Genomic DNA, 19,457 nt, shown 5'->3' with positions numbered 1-19,457 from the left:
ACTAGCCATTTGCTTCTTGAGCTCATTGACTTCTTCTTGACTCGCCATTGTCTTCCTATCTTTTCTTTTCTGACTGACTGGTTTATCAAAAAGTTGTACTTGAACAAAAAAGGTTTTCTGTGATTAAATGCCCTTCCTTTCTTGACTACGCGCTGTATATTTAACCATTTTATTTATTTTAATGACTTGACTCAAATTGATTTTGACTTCACTAGTTTATAAAAGAAAAAGAAAAAAGTAACAATAGGGTGCATATTTTTGGGAATCAAGTATATGGGTTCAAACAAGTGGTTTAATTGGAGGATTAATATTCGACTTACCCCCCTAAAAAAAATAACAGAAAACACGCGCATATAAAACTCTCTAGACATGGTCAAAGTGTTTATTCATATTAGTCTGTGCTTTATTTGTGAGTGCAAGTGACATGCTTTGACTCTTGTGTAAGACCATGGGACTAACTGTTTAGACTAAATTAAGGACTGGCATTAACAAAATAACCAAACTGATTAATAAACTATTTAATTAGACTTGTCGTGATGACTCAAGCAAAAATCTGAACTTTTGTCGCACACTGCGGTGCAGCGCTAGATGACAGAGTTGTCGCACGACGTTACACAGAAGCATTTGACACTGCAGCCCAAATTTTTGCGCCATTACTGGAACATTAATCTAGGACTGCTTTCAATATTTTTACTCTACGAGACAGGCCTAAAGTCGTACTAAGTTAGTGTTGATTAATTTATTAAACTTTAATTACTCAAATTAATTAATTAATTAGGAAAAGTCCTTTTAGTCATTAACCACTTTATTTAGGATTTAACACAAGTCAAACAAACGGTTAGGAAAAACATATAAAGTATGCATAACAAATAATGCACAAGTAGTGAAGTAGGCACAATATGATGCAATGAGTTTACAACCTAACCATGGTTCTAGTTCTCTAAAGTTCGGGATATGGGTAAGTTAAAGAGGGTCTATGGTTATGAGTCCAGATGCACTGCGCGGAAGCCTTACCTTTGGAAGGGTTGGCGCGTGTGGATGGGGCCCCGTGAGTTAATATTGCTTCCATGGTTTGGTGCATTCAACATTCTCAGATGTACCCTTTGTTGCCTAGAGCGTTCAATCAAATAGATGAAGCATGAATTCCCAGAGGGTTATGTCCATATGTAGAAAACATATGGGTTTCAGAAAATTGAGAAAAACTTAATCAGGAAGTAGAATCGAGACAACAGTGCTAGAACTAGTCGAAACAAGAAGGCGGATTTCTGGCTCAATATGGAAGAACGTGGCGCCAGACAACATAGTCTGTCGCCAGGATATAGCCCAGTTGCCAGACGAAAATGTTGTCGCCAGGCGACAGAGCCATATCATTGGCGACAGGCTCTATTTTCTAGACGCTAGTTCCTACATGCCTCAGCAGCTTTCTGTGTTCTTAGAATTTTCCAGTTTTCGCAGTAATATTTCGATTCTAGTTGTGAAATATATTTCTCAAATTTCCTACGTGTAAAAATCCTATGTTTTTTACTCATTACAAATGGTCTTTCCAATGTGAACCTTTTTTATGCATATGACAATAATGTTAATCAAATATACGCACATGAAATACTTAGAACTTTTCGAGTCTCATCCACTCATTCTAAATAATTGCAAAAATAAATTTTAGGAATTGAAATAGAAATCCTCCCCAGCGGAGTCCCCAAAAAACTGTAGGGAATATTTCAAGCGTTACCCTAAACTTGAACCCTACTGTGATCATACACTTAAGCATGGTGGCGTCCAAATAAAGGGAAGGAAGCTAGAGCAAAAGATTCGCCAACAAGTTTTAGGAACTTGTAAACCGTTCACATGGTGAAGGTTACACCCCTTAACGGTCCAGGAGATCGTTAACTCCAATAGGTATGGAACCATGACTGGTATTAAAATTAATGAGGTAAAACATAGGATTTTTACACGTAGGAAATTTGAGGAATATCTTTCACAACTAGGATCGAAATAATGTTACGCGAAACTTGGAAATTTTTTCGAGCACAGAAAGCTGTTGAAGCATGTAGGAACTAGCGTCAGCGAACAAAGATTAGCGCCAACGTTTTCACGTTAGCACCAGGCGACAACTTCTGTCGCTAGGCGTTAAAGCCAAAAAGTGGCGCTGGACTCTGTTTGCTGGCGCCAAGTTCTTCCAATACCGAGCCAGAAATATGCGTTCTAATTTTCCAGTTTTTAGCACTGTTTGCTCAATCCTACTTCCTGATTGAGTTTTTCTCATTTTTCGGATTCCCATATGTGTTCTACATATGGACATAACCCTCTGGGAATTCATGCTTGATGAGTGGCATTTATGCCCCTCTTTTATCCTTTTTCTCTAAGGATTCTCCCCTCATTTGCACTTGTTTGACCCTTTTTCTAAGAATTTTTACTTAGTTTTGCTTCCTCTTTTCTTTTCTCCCTTATCTTCTCTTCTCTTCTCTTAGTCTTCTCGCTTTGTTTTTATTTGGATTTCCATGGTTTGGTTTTGTAGGTATTATGTGCCGAAAGAAAGAGGATATCAAGAAGCCAAGCTAACTGTTGTGCGCGGGGTGCTGTGCGGCTTTTGTGCAGCGCGCATGTTAGGCTGTGCGGGCGTGCAGCCCTGTCAGAACCCGCACAGCCAGATTGAAGAAACAGAGCCTAACCAGAGAGTTTGCGCGACTTGCTGTGCGTCTTTTGTGCGGGCGCACACACTTGATGCGCGGGCGCGCAGGCCTATTTTGCGGGCACGCTTATTTTCCCCGTACCCTCAAAGTTGTGGCCGCGCACTACGCTGAGAGGGTGCACACACCTACTGCGCGGGCGCGCATATGTCATGTGCGAGCGCGCACGGCTGGGTTTTCGATTTATTTGCGCCTTGTTGTCCAAGTCTCTTTCTTTAGGGGGGAGTCACATATATATAGACGGGACTCTTTGTAATAGAAAACACTGAGTACTAATTCCATAGAACATTAGCCTGATCTAGAGAGAGAAAATAGATTGTTATTCAAGCTTCCTTTATTGTATTGAACTTTGCTCAAGTTTTAATCTTCCATCAATCAAGCAAGTATCCAAGTTTTCATCTTTCTTTAATCCTTTGTTTAGTAATCTTTTCTCCTTTCCTTTAATATTATTTATTTGTTTTATTGTTACTTATTTTTGTCAATCTTATTAGTTTATCTAGTTATTATTGATTTTATTGATTTCAATCTTCTTTTGTCTTCAGTTTCTTGAGTTTATTTCTAGTATTGATATTATGTTTAATCTCCCTTCTCTAGGCTAAACTTTTAGCTAGGGGAAGGGGGTGGAAGATATGATTTGATACTGGAAGAATGATGATGGTTGGATTGAACTTATGCCATATATTGATGAAAGACATGATTTTTATTAGCTTGGGATTATTGTTTCACTCTATTTGATGTTTTCTAGTTTAAATGCATGAAAGTGATTTGAACTAGATTAGGATCACCTTTATTTTAATGATGGCATGAGAATGAGTTATTAAAGTGGATTTTTTATGGATTGTGCTTCTTTATTCTCTTTATTTGATTGTAACTAATAGGATGCATGAGAATGATCCTTATTAGTGTAGACCTCTTTCATTGATTTTCCTAGACTATTGCATGAGAATGAATTGTTTAGGTAGAACCTTGTGTTCTTTGGCATATGTTTCACAATAATCACCATTATTCTCCTCTTTCTAATCATATTGGACACCCCCGTACCCCTAGCTTCATTTTCTATCGGTTTAAATCATCATTTTCATGCTTACTTGTAGTTTTAGTGTTCTACTCAACAAAACCAACAAAACAATCCCCTTTTCACTCTTGTATTAGTGATATTTGATGTTGAATTAGCGTGCTTCGCTAGTGGTTCGACCCTTTACTTGCTACTAACTAGTTTAGTGTAGGTTTAGGTATTATAAATGATTAATTTGGTTAGGGTAGTAGCATAACGACCTATTTACATGTGATCAAATTTTGGCGCCGTTGCCGGGAAAGCGGCTTGTTTAGCGTCTATTATTGCTTTTGTTAGAGTCATTTTGCTTTCTTTTCATTTTGTTTTTTTGTCTTATCATCCTTGTCATTGCTAATTATTTGCTTAGCTTTGGTGAATGCTTAGGAGATCTCAAGGAGCACCCTCACATCAAATTGACCACGAAATCAACCGAACCTTGAGACAAATCCGTAGGCTTTATCAAGACGAGGGAAGAGGTTTTGGTGATATAGTTGATAGTGAGAGTGATACTTAATCTTCAAGTTCACCACGCGAATCAATGGCGGGACAAGAGAATGATGTCTTGTTTCGTGAGTTCGGAAATCTGTAGGATTATGAGCTCACGGGGGGGATTTTGCTACCCGTCACGGAAACCAACTTCTCAATCAATCCACAATATACTCAAATGTTCCAATCGGAGCAATTTTCCGGAAGTTCAAGTGAGGTTCCTATTGAACATTTGGACCAATTCCTTGAATTGTGCGCAATGATGCAAACCAATGAAGTGAGTCAAGACTACATTCGTATGCACCTTTTCCGGCAATCTCTCACCGGACGAGCAAAGAAATGGCTAAAGCAAGTAAAACCTAACACTCTCACAACATGGAGGGAGGTTGTAAAGGCGCTCTTGAAGCGCTTTATCTCCGAAGAGAAGACCGCCAAAATGAGAAGGAAAATTGCATCATTTGAGCAAGAGGCCGATGAAAGTCTTGGTGAGGCATGGGAGAGATTCAAAGAGTTGGTGCAAGCATGTCCCCACCATGAGTACAATCAAGGGTTGCTCATGCGGTTTTTCTATGACTGATTGGAGCCCATGTCAAGAGCTAATTTGGATGCGGGGGCTGGTGGTCAATTAATCAAGATCCCTCAAAATCAAGTTGAAGCCACAATAGAGGAGGTAGCAAAGAATTACCCTTGGGGAGGCCGAAGAAGAAACGCTCTAAAGAGAGGTGGTATTTACGAATTGGAGAAAGTTGATCAATTACAACATCAAATTGATCACCTAACAAAAGGGCTTTCCAAGTTGAACACGAGTGTGAATGCAAGTTCAAGTGGTGGAGCGAGCTCTTCTCAATTTAAATCTTTCTCTTGTCAAAATTGTGGAGGAACGAACCATGATACATCCTATTGTGGAGGTTTAAGCCCCGAACATGTAGCGGCATACAACACAAGGCAAGAGGGATTTAGAGGAGGTGGCGGTGGAGTAGCTTGGAGACAACCACCACCCGGGTTTGTACCTCAACCTCAACAATGGAACCAACAAGCTCAACCTTCCTATAACTCCAACCCTCAATATCAAAATCCCCCTCCATGTCAACCCCAAAACCCAAGAGGAAGCTATTCAAGGAAAAACCAATACAACAATCAAACCCAAGCACCTTAAAGAAACCATCAAGAACAAGCACTATAAGCGGAGGTAACTAAAACTCAACTCCTCCAAGCCATGCATGCGCAAATGCAATCTTTTGGGCAACAAATGCAAGAGATAAGAGCTCACAACTACATGGTTGATTCACAACTAGCTCAATTGGCCGAGAGAACTCCTTTCAATTCACCATCCACTCTACACAGACAACCACAACCTAATCCATCTTACAATACAAAACCCGATACATGCAAGGCGATCACATTGAGGTCGGGAACTTCCTATGAAGGACCAAATAAAGGGGATAGTGAGGAAAATAATGGAGGAGAGGAGAGTGTCAATGAAAACAAGGGAGGTGAGAAAGAAAAAGATGATGAGATAGAAGGAGGTTTGGAGAAGAAGAAGCTTGACAATGAGAAGACAACTTCAATTCCTAGTTAGGCTAGGAATCTTGATGGACCGGTTCCTTTTCCCGGTCGGCTTGCGGAGAGGAAGTTGAATGACAAGTTCACAAAATTTCTTAGTGTCATGAAGAATTTGCATATCAACCTCCCTTTTCTTGAAGGTGTGACACAAATGCCATCTTACTCCAAGTTCCTCAAGGATATTCTCACCCACAAGAGGAAGCTCAATGATGAGCTTATCACACTTCCACATCAAGTGAGTGCTCTTGTCCAACATAAGATGCCCAAGAAGGGAAAAAGAACCAGGAAGTTTCACTTTGCCGGTGAAAATTGGGAACATGGAAGCTAGGGGCGCCTTAGCCGATCTTGGAGCAAGTGTTAGTTTAATCCCTCTATCCGTTGCTCAAAAACTCAATATTGAGATGATCCCTACAAGGAAGACAATTCAATTGGCCGATTGATCGGTAAAATCACCTTGTGGAGAGCTTGAGGATGTTCCAATTCAAGTGGGACACATCTACGTGCCTTGTGACTTTGTAGTGATGGATATGGAGGAAGATGTTAACACTCCTTCGATTTTGGGACGTGAAGATCTTAAAACTTTTGGGGCGGTTATCAATTGCAAGAAAAACACCATCACTTGTGAAGTGGCCGATGAAAAAATTGTCTTTGAATTTTCGAAGTTGCTCAAGACCCCCATAGTTGAAAAATGCTATAGAGTTGATGTTGTGAATGAAGATCTAGATCGTTTGGGGAGGGTCGTGATGAGGCCTCAAGATCCAATGATAGAAGCCCTAACATGCAAAGAAGAGTTCCACTCTCAAGAGGCTAAAGAATTTGTCATGGCAATGGAGGAATCCTCAAAGGAGGAAGTTGAACAACAAGTTGAGACCTAGCTTGAGTCCAAGGAGGAGAAATTGGAGGAGAGTTCCAAGCCTCCTCCCAAGGTAGAACTCAAGCCCCTTCCCCCTTCTTTGAAATATTATTTTCTTGATAAGGAGGGAAAATACCCTATTATTGTCAATGCTACGTTAGATGGTCTTAATTTGGAAAAACTTCTTGATGTTCTAAGAAAATATAGTGATGTGATAGGGTATAGCATCGATGATATTAAAGGTATTAGACCTTCTTTATGCATGCATCGTATTCATCTTGAAGATGATCATTCCGCCTCCATTGAACCTCAAAGAAGGTTGAACCCTAACCTTCAAGAGGTTGTGAAGAAAGAAATTTTGAAACTACGTGAGGCGGGCATCATCTATGCTATCTCCGATAGCAAATGGGTTAGCCCGGTTCATGTAGTTCCAAAGAAGGGTGGGATGACCATAATCAAGGATGAAAAAGGAGAGGCAATCTCCACCCGGACGGTGACCGGGTGGAAAATGTGCATTAATTATAGGAGATTGAACAAAAATACCAAGAAAGATCATTTTCCTCTCCCTTTCATGGACCAAATGCTTAAAAGGCTTTCTAACAATGCTTTCTTTTGTTTCTTTGATGGGTATTCCAGATTTTTCCAAATCCCTATCCATCCAAGTGATCAAGAGAAAACTACTTTCATATGTCCATATGGGACATTTGCATACCGAAGAATGCTATTCGGATTATGCAATGCTCCCTATACTTTTCAAAGATGCATGACTTCCATTTTCTCTGATATGCTTGAAAAAGAAATTGAGGTTTTCATGGATGCTTTTAGTGTTGGTGGCTCGTCTTTTGACACTTGTCTTTTTAACCTTGAAAAAGTTTTGAAAAGGTGTCAAGAGACGAGTTTGGTTTTAAATTGGGAAAAGTGCCATTTTATGGTTGAGGAGGGCATTGTCCTCGGCCGTTAAGTTTCAAAAATGGCATTGAGGTTGATCCGGGCAAGGTTTCGGTGATTGAAAAGTTACCCCCTCCTACTTCCATCACGGGGGTACGGGATTTTCTTGGGCATGCCGGTTTTTACCGGAGGTTTATCAATGATTTTTCTTCAATCGCCAAACCCTTGACCGAATTACTCAAAAAAGAGGTTGTTTTTTACTTCAATGAGGCTTGCCTTGAGACGTTTCGTAAACTCAAAGAAGCTCTCATTTCTTCTCCCGTTGTGCAAGCTCCGGATTGGAGCTTGCCTTTTGAGCTAATGTGCGATGCTAGTGACTTTGCAGTAAGTGTCGTTCTTGGTCAAAAGAAACAAGGAAAATCATGTGTCATCTACTACGCAAGTAGGACTCTAGATGAGGCTCAAAGGAATTACACAACAACGGAGAAAGAGATGTTAGCGCTAGTGTTTGTATTCGATAAGTTTCGGTCCTACCTCATATGCTCAAAAGTTATCGTGTACACGGATCACATCGCGGTGCGGTATCTCATGACCAAGAAAGAAGCAAAGCCTCACTTGATCCGTTGGGTTCTCTCTCTCCAAGATTTTCACATGGAAATGAGGGATAAGAAGGGAGTGGAGAACTATGTAGCGTATCATTTGTCTAGGCTACCATTTGAGAACAGGGAGGATGTACCGATAAATGATGAGATAGGATTCGAGGCTCTCATGGCTTTGGTGTAAACTTCTACCCCTTGGTACGCGGATATAACCAACTATCTTGCGTGTGGAGTTGTTCCCCCTGAGTACTCTTCTCAACAAAATAAGAAGTTTTTCAAGGAAGTGAGAAGTTATTTTTGGAATGACCCATACCTATTCAAGCAATGTGGAGATGGCCTTTATCGGAAGTAAGTTCCAGATCATGAAATTCAAGGTGTTCTTGAGCATTGCCACTCACTACCATGTGGAGGACATGGTGGTGTTGACAAAACAGTGGCAAAAATCCCTCAATATTTATTGTGGTGGCCGACGATGCATAGAGACGCCCTCCAATTTGTTGCGCAATGTGATAGATGTCAAAGGAGCGGAGGCATTACGAAGATGGACGAAATGCCCTAACAAAGTGTTTTAGAAGTTGAACCCTTCGATGTTTGGGGGGTGGATTTTATGGGGCCTTTCGTTTCTTCTTGTGGAAATCTATATATCTTGGTAGCGGTCGATTATGTGACAAAATGGATTGAAGCCATACCCTCACCTACCAATGATCACAAGGTTGTACTTAAGCTCCTAAAGAAGATCATCTTTCCTAGGTTTGGAGTTCCGAGGGTGCTAATTAGTGATGGAGGCTCCCATTTCGCCAAAAAGCAATTTGAAGCACTTCTCAAGAGATATGGCGTTCATCGCAAGGTTGGATTACCTTACCACCCTCAAAGTCAAGGACAAGTGGAGTTCTCGAATCGTGAAATCAAAAATCTTCTTGAAAGGATGGTGAACAAATCAAGGAAAGATTGGTATCTCAAACTTGATGACACGCTATGGGCTCTTAGGATGGCATACAAGACTGCAATCGGCACAACCCCCTATAGGTTGGTCTATGGAAAGGCTTGTCACTTGCCAGTTGAGTTAGAATACAAGGCTTGGTGGGCCATCAAAGAGCTCAATATGGATTTATCGTTGGCCGGTGAGAAGAGATTGCTTAAGCTCAATGAACTCAAAGAGCTTAGAGATGATGCTTATGAGAGCTCAAGGTTATATAAGGAGAAGACCAAAAAGTGGCATGACCAACATATTCGAAACAAGAACTTTAAGGTTGGAGACAAGGTTTTGCTTTTCAACTGAAGGCTTCGTTTATTTCCGGGTAAACCCAAATCAAAGTGGTCAGGTCCTTTTGTGATATCAAAGACTACTCCTTATGGCTCCTTTGAGTTAGATGTGGATGGTAACAAGTTTATGGTTAATGTTCATCGTTTAAAGCATTACTTTTGCAAGGAAGAAGTTGGTATCATCGAATGTATATTGCTTGATCCTTTGGATCCCAAGCCTCCCACTTGAAGAATTTTTCTCATGGTCAAGCTAGTGAACTCATAAAGAAGCGCTTCTCGGGAGGCAACCCGTGTTTCTAACTCCTTTCCATACTTTTTTTAGAATATTCCGATTTCACTTTCTCCTTTCTGAATTTGAATTTGAATTTGATTTTTTTTTTTTACCTTTTTGGTTGATAGGTGTTTGGATGATGAAGGAACAAGGATTTTCTATTTCGAAGATGTGAGGATAAATTAAATTTTACTCTGTGCGACCCTGTGCGCGACATCTGTGCGGGCGCGCAGTGTAATTTGTGCGGGCGCGCAAGCACTGTCAGAAACCGCACAGATTTATTCACAAATTGGAGCTCGAGGAAGAAAGTTTGCGCGACTTGCTGTGCGACCTATGTGCGGGCGCGCGTTCGCTGTCAGAACCTGCACAGATTTAATCAAAATTTGAGATTCAAGACAGAGAGTTTGCGCGACCCTGTGCGCGACTCCTGTGCGGGCGCACAACTCATCTGTGCGGGCGCGCAGCTCACCTGTGCGGGCGCGCGGAGCTGGGAAAATCGGGTTTAACCCTCTTCTTCCCGATTTCATTCTCATATTTTCGAAACTCAATTTTCATGCTCTCTTCTCTCTCCTCACAAACCCAAACCCTAACCTTCAAATTTCACCCATTTCTCACAAATTCCATTGATTTTCTTTCAAATCCATCAAAAACTTTCACTCTACTCACAAATTCACCCACTTTCTCTCTGCAAAATACCCAAAAATCCTCCATTTTCATGGTTTGCAAGCTTAATTTAAGGGGGCGTTCTTGGAGGCTCTTAGTGGTGTTCAAGCTTCTACAAAGTGGTATAACTCTAAATTTTGCTATTTTATTACTTAATTTCACTTGTTTATGCAAAATTTTTAGTTATTATAAATGAAGTAGCTTGAGTGAATTGCATGTGATTTTGGTTTTCTTTGTGAAGGATTTGTTAGTTATTAGTGTGAAATTTAGTGATTTTGGGGACATTGTTGTTAATACTATTGTTTTGGAAGCCATTTTCATGAAATTAATTTGAGAAATTTGGTGTTAGTATTGTTGATAATGCAACTACTTTCATGAGAATTGCTTGCTATCATAATGTGTTTTGATTGACTGCTTTATTATTGATTCTTGTTGTCTTGGGGGTTGTATTTGTGTGGTTATTTGTTAGCACTAACCCTTTTGCAGATCGTTGAGACTTGGGTTGTTGTTGTTGTTTTCTAATTGTTGGTTGAGTTTGAAGGTAGTTCTCCTTTTGGTTGGGTTATTTGTGTTACTTGAACATAATGAGCAAAAGAAAGAGCAGAAAGGAGCCTAGGTTAAGGGTTGAAGAACCGAGTACCCAACAAACTCAAGCTCAAGGACCTAATGTTCCCCCTAGATTGAGATTCTCGAACAAGGTTCATGCTACGTTCTTCAACGACCTTCACGAACGAAAGTTAAATCCCTCCAGGCACTATGATCAATGCTCCATGAGAGCTTTGGGGATTGACGACGATATAAGGTCGCTCCTTGACAACTTGGGGATGAGTGAGTTCATCAAACATCAATACCGAACTTATAAGGAGCCCACCTTCGAATTCTTGGTCTCTTTTGATAAGGAGCCTCTAGGGAACGACTTTCTAATTTCCTTCCAACTGTTCAACAACCAGCACACTATGACTCTTATTGATCTTAATGTATTGTTGGATTTGAACCCCGAGGCGGACCTCCTAGACCCTTCATTGAGCCTGTTCCCCGAGTACGATGCATTTAGATGGTGGCAAACGATTACAGACTTTGACGAGTTCAACACGAGGTATTTGGTGGCCAACCATATTATCCACCCTGTGCTCCGTATTCTACACCACATTCTGGGGTTTGCGGTGTTTAGCAAGAAGGACTTGAGCAAGCTCTCGCATGAGGATCTATTTACTTTGTGGGTTGCCACTAGGGAGGAATTGAAAGGGCGGCCCAGTATGGGGTACTGGTTCGTCTTGTGCTGCGAGGAAATCAAGTCGGGCCACAAGACAGGAGAAATTGCCCTCGGTGGGATGATTACAAGGATTTCCAAGAAACTCAACTATGAACGTTTCTTCCCCTCGTGCACTCAAGTTGGGGCCGATAAAGATCTATTCATTGACATAAAGCAGATGAGAAGGTCGGGGTTCCTCCAAGGAACTTCAGATGCCAAAAATTTTCGTGCCTGGATAGTTAACCGAGAGCACCATTGTATCTTGCCATACCCCTGCCGTACATCCCTGGAGCGGAACGCAAGGAATGTATGGAAGATTCCGCGAGATAATGGTGTGCTACCCACTGCTGTGGGTGGAGTAAGGAATATGGAAGTCGGCCCACAACATCAACAACAACAACATCAACAACAACAACAACAGCAGCAGCAACAACAACAACAACAACAACAACAACAGCAACATCATCAGCAATAGCAGCATCATCAAGGCATGAGTAGCCTTGAACAACAAATGATGAGCATGCAACTTGGCATGCAGAGCATAATGGAGAACCAACAGGGTATGTTTATGCAAACCCAAGCTCTTTTGGTGCGGCCGTGGATAGGGGTGAGGTCACCCCCCCGGTAATCTACCCCTATTGGCCACCCCAACAAGGCCTGGTCCCTGGGTGGCAGGGATCACAACCTACTTGGCCCTATTGGCAAGGGCACTCCTCCCACGGTGTTTCCCGGGTAGACTACCCGACAGAAACCGGGTACGATTATCGTGCCCCCGGGGGAGCGATTTTCGGGGTGACCCCAACTATCCATATGTCGACCCTACCCACCCTTCCCCTCTTTAGCTTCCCACCCCTTTCGACCCATTGCCTCAATGGCAACAAGACCTCTTCCGAGGTCACTATGGTTGGCCTCCGGGTTACTCCGGTGGTTGGGACTCACACGACATCCCTCCGAAATATTTCTCTTATGACACCGAGGATGAGGGAGATGATGACAAAGTCATCCCTAGTGGCCACTAGCCCCCCTTGTTCTTTATTTCTTCCCTTTGTCCCCTCCCAATGTTTTTAATTTGGCGCACCGCGGACGGTGCATTGTTTTAGTGTGGAGGGGTGTGTATGAGACAAAGGGATGTTTTTTATAGTGTGGGGGAAGGCTTGTCATCATGCTAGTGTGGGGGGGATTTCATTGTAGGTGGTAGAGCTCTCATGGTTCGGTTGCCTTTATCATGTTTTGATGTTGATTCTGCTTGATTGTGATGATTATGTCCCTGGGTGATTTTGATAAGTTTTTGCTAATGAATTTTCAAGTGTTTGTGTAGGTGATGGCGCTCCCATGAGGAAAAATCCAAACTCTCGATAGTCAAAACTTCCCTTAATCCAAATTTCGTTTAGTTTATTTTATTTTATTTCTATTTCTTCATTTTGTTTAAATTCTTAGTTTCTTTCTTTGATTTTTAACTTTTTTATTTTATTTTTGTTTCATCTCAGTCGTTTCTTTCATTTTGGCTCATTTTTTGAAGCTTGGAAATGGAGATAAAGGAAGTCAAAGGACAATTCGAGCCACCCTCGGTAAGATTGCATAATTTATCTTGTCTTCATTTCAAGCGGCATTTGGTGAGCCCTTTCCTCTCTTTTATTTTCTTTTTCCTTGGGTGTTTAGCTTAGGTTTAGCTTAGGAAGAAGTTGAATGGTTCGAGGATGTTTGCTTTTGGTTCTATGGAACCTGGGATCGTTAATATTGTTATCAAACGATCACTTGTATGACGATTGGGATTTAATTAAATTATATGCCTCGTATGTGAACCTTTTTTATTTCTTCCTCTTTCTATTGTTTTGTTTTCCCCTTTTTTGTGTTACAAGCATAATTATGACAATTTGAAATGATTTTTGATGTGTAATTTGCTCACTCTTTTGGATTGGTTTGCCTCGATGTGTCTTTGAATGCTTATCTTCCTAGTTGATGAGGGTTTGCACAGTTTGAGAATGCTTTGGGTTGAGTTAGACACATTGTAAGCTAAGGTAGCCCGGTTTAGAACTTTTGAGGACGTTTGAACCCCTAGTTCACGGGAAAGTGGTAAGATGGTGTTGCTCTCTATGGTGGATGGATTCCCTTGGTTAGTATTTGCTATATTTCTTATCCCGTGTGAGCGTCATTTGTTCTAGACTTCATCATTCTTGTGAGCGGAACTTTGGATCCTTAACTATGCATGTCTTAATCTTTGTGTTGGCGTCTAGCTCCCAAGATCGTGACCATATAACTCTAGAGGAGGAAGAGGGCATTTCTTCTCATTTTTCTTTGTTTTCTTTGTGTTTTGTTACAAATTTGGTTTTCATTTTTACATTCACCCTCTTGCTAACCAATTTTAGCCTTATTTCCCCTTTCTTGACTTAGCTATATTACAAACCTATCGGCCTATGTTCTACCAACCCTTGTAGTTAGTGAAGCATTGGCTTGTGAGGTTCGAGTTTCATAATGTTGGAATTGAGCAAGAAAGTTGTGTAATTTGATTCAAATAAGGTTTTGAAAGGTTATTCATGAAAAGATTACTTAAAAAGGCTTGGCAAGAAAGTTGAAACTCATGAAAACCAAGCAAAAAAAAAAAAAAAAAAAAAATTGAAGTAATGTGGTGTGGTTTGTTTTGAAAGGTTGTAAGTTTGAAGAATAGGTTCAACTGATAGGATGTTCTTGAGAGATGGCCACTCTTACGCTTCACTTAGGAATTGCCACCAAAATTTTCAAATTGTTTCCCAACCATAACCCCTAGCCATGACATTACAACCCTACTTAAGACCCTTGAATTCTAGAGGGGAGTGGTCAAAGAACGGTGGAGGGAGATAGATTTCAACCCTATGGAGATAGTATGCATAGTTGAGATGTCGGGATGACCTTATGACTCCACATAAAATTTTCTTTTTTCAGTTCCTTCGAGGAACCATGAAGAGCTAGCTAGGGGATGAATTAAAGCTAGTAGAGAGAACGCGGACAGACTTGGTTGGGGCTAAGGCGGAGAATGAAATCATTAGTTCTCTACGCTTAGCTTAGGTTTGTCTTTTTCAACTTTGAGCATCTTGGAACGTGTTTTCCCTCTTTGAATTGAGAAATATAAGTTTTATTTGTTGCATTTATTTGCAAATGAGTCCAAATTGAGCATTCCATTACCTTGAGGTTTGATTGGTTTTGCGAAAACCTTGTCATGTTATGTTTGTTGTGTTTGTCTCTTTATTCCGGTTTTCCTTGCTTGAGGACAAGCAAGAGGCAAGTGTTGGGGATTTTGATGAGTGAAATTTATGCCACTCTTTTATCCTTTTTTCTCTAAGGATTCTCCCCTCATTTGCACTTGTTTAGCCCTTTTTCTAAGCATTTTTACTTAGTTTTGCTTCCTCTTTTCTTTTCTCCCTTATCATCCCTTCTCTTAGTCTTCTCGCTTTGTTTTTAATTGGATTTCCATGCTTTGGTTTTGTAGGTATTATGTGCCGAAAGAAAGAGGATATCAAGAAGCCAAGCTAACTGTTATGCGCGGGGTGCTGTGCGGCTTCTGTGCGGGCGCGCATGTTAGGATGTGCGGGCGCGCAGCCCTGTCAGAACCTGCACAGCCAGACTGAAGAAACATAGCCTAACAAGAGATTTTGCGCGACTTACTGTGCGTCATATGTGCGGGCGCACACACCTGATGCGCGGGCACGTAGGCCTACTGTGCGAGCGCGCTTATTTTCCCCGTACCCTCAAAGTTGCGGCCGCGCACTACGCTGTGAGGGCCCACACACCTGATGCGCGGGCGCGCATATGTCGTGTGCGGGCGCGCACGACTGGGTTTCCGATTTATTTGCGCCTTGTTGTCCAAGTCTCTTTCTTTTGGGGGGAGCCACATATATATAGACGAGACTCTTTGTAATAGAAAACACTGAGTACTAATTCCATAGAACATTAGCCTAATCTAGAGAGAGAAAATAGATTTTTATTCAAGCTTCCTTTATTGTATTCAACTTTGCTCAAGTTTTAATCTTCCATCAATCAAGAAAGTATCCAAGTTTTCATCTTTCTTTAATCCTTTCTTTAGTAATCTCTTCTCCTTTCCTTTAATATTATTTATTTGTTTTATTGTTACTTATGTTTGTCAATCTTATTAGTTTATCTAGTTATATTGATTTCAATCATGTTTTGTCTTGAGTTTCTTGAGTTTATTTCTAGTTTTGATATTATGTTTAATCTCCCTTTTCTAGGCTAAACTTTTAGCTAGGGGAAGGGGGTGGAAGACATGATTTGATATTGGATGAATGATGATGGTTGGATTGAACTTATGCCAAATATTGATGAAAGACATGATTTTTATTAGCTTGGGATTATTGTTTCACTCTATTTGATGTTTTCTAGTTTAAATGCATGAAAGTGATTTGAACTAGATTAGGATCACCTCTATTTTAAGGATTGCATGAGAATGAGTTATTAAAGTGGAGTTTTATGGATTGTGCTTCTTTATTCTCTTGATTTGATTGTAACTAATAGGATGCATGAGAATGATCCTTATTAGTGTAGACCTCTTTCATTGATTTGCATAGACTATTGCATGAGAATGAATTGTTTAGGTAGAACCTTGTGTTCTTTGGCATATTTTTCATGATAATCACCATTATTATCCTCTTTCTAATCATATTGGACACCCTCATATCCCTTGTGTCATTTTCTATCGATTTAAATCATCTTTTTCTTGCTTACTTGTAGTTTTAGTGTTCTGCTCAACAAAACCAAAAAAACAATCCCCTTTTCACCCTTGCATTAGTGATATTTGATTTTGAATTAGCGTGCTTCCCTAGTGGTTCGACCCTTTACTTGCTACTAACTAGTTTAGTGTAGGTTTAGGTATTATAAATGATTAATTTGGTTAGGGTAGTAGCATAACGACCTAATTACCCGTGATCAATGCTCCATCTACCTGATTGAACGCTCTGTGCAACAAAGGGTACATCCGATAATGTTGAATTCACCAAACCATGGAAGTTAGTTTTTAACTCGCAGTGTCCCATCTACTCGCGCCAACCCTTCACGGTTAAGCTTATGCGCGGTGCATCTGGACAATTAACCATGGACCCTCTTTGACTAACCCATATCCTGAACTTTAGAGAATTAGAGCCATGGTTAGGTTGCAAACTCATTACATCATATTGTGACTACTTGACTACTTGTGCATTCTTTGCTTGTGCATACTCTACGTGTTTTTCCTAACCATTTGTTTGACTTGTGATTAAACCTAAATAAACTAAATAAAGGCTAAAGGAATTTGTTTATTTAATTAATTAATTAATTTGAGCTAATAAATATGTCTAAAATCGAGTCACTGTTCCTTTAAGTCAACCCAGATTTTTTTTCCCGTATTCTGCACAAGCGTCAATTTGTTTTGGTCATAGCCGGAGTTCTAGTAATAGTTATGAGTCTTACAACCTATGGATATGTAGCCTGTAGTTTTATCTTTAATTTGGAGTTGGTTTTATCCCAATAAGAGTCACAAATCAAAAGTTATGACTAAAATACCACAACCTATTCAGTTTAATGCATATACGTGAAGTCTTAACTTAGTCTTTGCTTGAGTCTAGTCACATAGTCTAGCCACATGGTAATGAAACGAGTATTAACATGTCACCTACACACTTTGAGTATATATCACCATGACCATGTCTTAGGTTCATGCAAGATTCGGTTTTTTCCATCATTTGAGTTGGGGGTACATTCTATTCCTAATTTTTTCATATCTCTCCATATACATCATCTTTCCATTCTCTACATGCTTTCTCCATATCACAACCTTCATTCTTCCTACCTTATTCCATCCATGTATGTTGAATTGAGTTTGAGTCATGTGATTGACAAAAAAAAATATATAAAAAAAAAAAATAAGAGTGATGATAAAGCAAACGACACAAGACAAGAGGCGAGCTTCAACGACAAGATTTCGTGACCTCCTTTTTCTATTTTCTTATATTTACCCTTTCCCCAATAAGTCTAGCATAGGCACCTTTTTATTCTCTTTAGATTTATTTTGTAGGATCATTATTTCTTCTCCTTTAATAAAAATGAGCATTTTATTTTCTTGTATGTGATCATTTCATTTCATTTCATTGCATTTAAAAAAAAATAAAAAAAATAAAAACAAAATCTATGTCAAACTAAGAACAAGGTATACCAATGATTTGAGGCACCCCTTGTAGCCACATCATATTACCTTTCACACTTCAAATATACAATCCTTTTTTGATAAACCACTTTGAGCCTCGTCTAACGATAAACCTTTCTTCTTCAACCCATATCTTCCTAACCTTGGGATGGGATGGTGTGTAACTTATGCAATCTCAAAAGCTTAAGTGATTTCAAAATATAAAAATAAATAAAATAAGCAAAAAATAAATAAAAGTGTACAAAAAGGGTGAGTGTTCCAATGTCTTTGATATGAACATGTCTTTGATATGAACACGTCTCAAATTGCGTATTTTATCGAGTGCTCGGTACCGTGCCTGAGAAACATGAATGCCAAGTGAGTGATAAACCGCATGATCGAGATTGCCCACACTTATAAAAATAAAATAAATGCTAAAGCAAAAAGATAAAAAAGAGTGAGAGACCTCAAGCATAAAAAAAATAAAGATTCAAAAGCAAGATTGCACACCTTGGGGGAATATCAAGGGTCTTGAGCCTTTATCCCTTTCTTCTATAACCTTTAGCCTAACCACGTTACAACCCTTAAAAATACCTTTTTGAGGTATACACATACTTGTGCGAGGTTCGGCTAGAGCTACGTTCGGCCTGATTCCTAACGGATACGTAGGCAACCTCACATCGAGGTGCGGCCGTAATAAACATGCATTCATATTCACATTCACACACCATGATCATATCAAGGGATCTCCAATTCTCATCCCTATTCATGTAGGGCTAGACTTGGGGGCTTGATCCTTACATCATTAGCTTACCTAGCCTAAGAGTCACTATAATTTGACTCTTCTAAAAATAATATCTTTCCACACACTTAGCTCTTACGGCCTAACTTTAGCGTCACTATCACACACTGCACAGATACATGACCAAATAGTCTTTCCCTTAGGAACCCATGGTCATGAAATCTTAACATAACGCTGAATCATGCCTTGTGATGTCAAAATCACTCATCAATCATAATTGTCATTGCATCACGAAGTATGTCACCCAAATACTTTCATCATTGAGTCAACCATTGAGATAGCCTAGGATGAATTAATCCTTGAACCTTGAGAGACAGTATCAAACAACATTTGACTAACCTCATTCAACATGCAACTTCAAAAACTTCGCTTCTTTCTTTTTTCGCGTCTTTCTTTTTCGGGAGAAAGTCAGTACCCTCCAGAAAAATGACGGAAAATTATTGCTTTTTTGCATTTTCAAGTCCCACAATCACAATACAATGCACACACGAGTCATGTACACGTTGAGTCATGTCATAATATCACCTTAATTTGAGTCTAACACATGTGTCAAACACTTTTAGTCGAGTCAACCTCGAGTCAATCACAGCGAGTCAAGTTCATACCTTGAGTCATGACAAATCAATGAGTCAAGCAACATAAGTCCTGGTTCAACCCTAAAGAAAGATAAGCAAAGTCCTATAGTCAAAGATTAAATGCAGGTGCATCCCAGCAAGCAAGAAGATTCCCGGATTTTTTCGAAAAAAACCGCGAATATAATACATGAGCTTCTTCCAAGATGAGAGGAGTTTGAGAAAAATTACATATATTAGTAAATTAGAGATGAAGAGCTTTAATTTACAAAAGATTTGAGCAGATTTGGTTGAAAGGAAACGACCAAGTTCAAAGTTCGAAGCGAAACCGAGCAACAGCGGCAGCAAGAGCATAATAG

At 39.9% G+C, this 19,457-nt stretch overlaps 1 non-coding gene across 1 annotated transcript; it reads right to left on the bottom strand.

Annotated features, from left to right (window-relative positions):
- Nucleotides 1–4,660: 4,660 nt before the first annotated feature.
- LOC145637403 (small nucleolar RNA R71) lies at nucleotides 4,661–4,766 on the bottom strand. Its single transcript, XR_014114192.1, has one exon. It is a non-coding gene; the product is annotated as a small nucleolar RNA R71 (small nucleolar RNA).
- Between the last annotated feature and the right edge of the window lie 14,691 nt (nucleotides 4,767–19,457).

The sequence above is a fragment of the Chenopodium album genome, chromosome 6, assembly GCF_948465745.1.
Source record: "Chenopodium album chromosome 6, dcCheAlbu1.1, whole genome shotgun sequence".
NCBI classification, from domain to species: domain Eukaryota; kingdom Viridiplantae; phylum Streptophyta; class Magnoliopsida; order Caryophyllales; family Amaranthaceae; genus Chenopodium; species Chenopodium album.
Note: the sequence above shows the minus strand (reverse complement) of the source record. Positions and strands in the feature narration are given on the sequence as shown.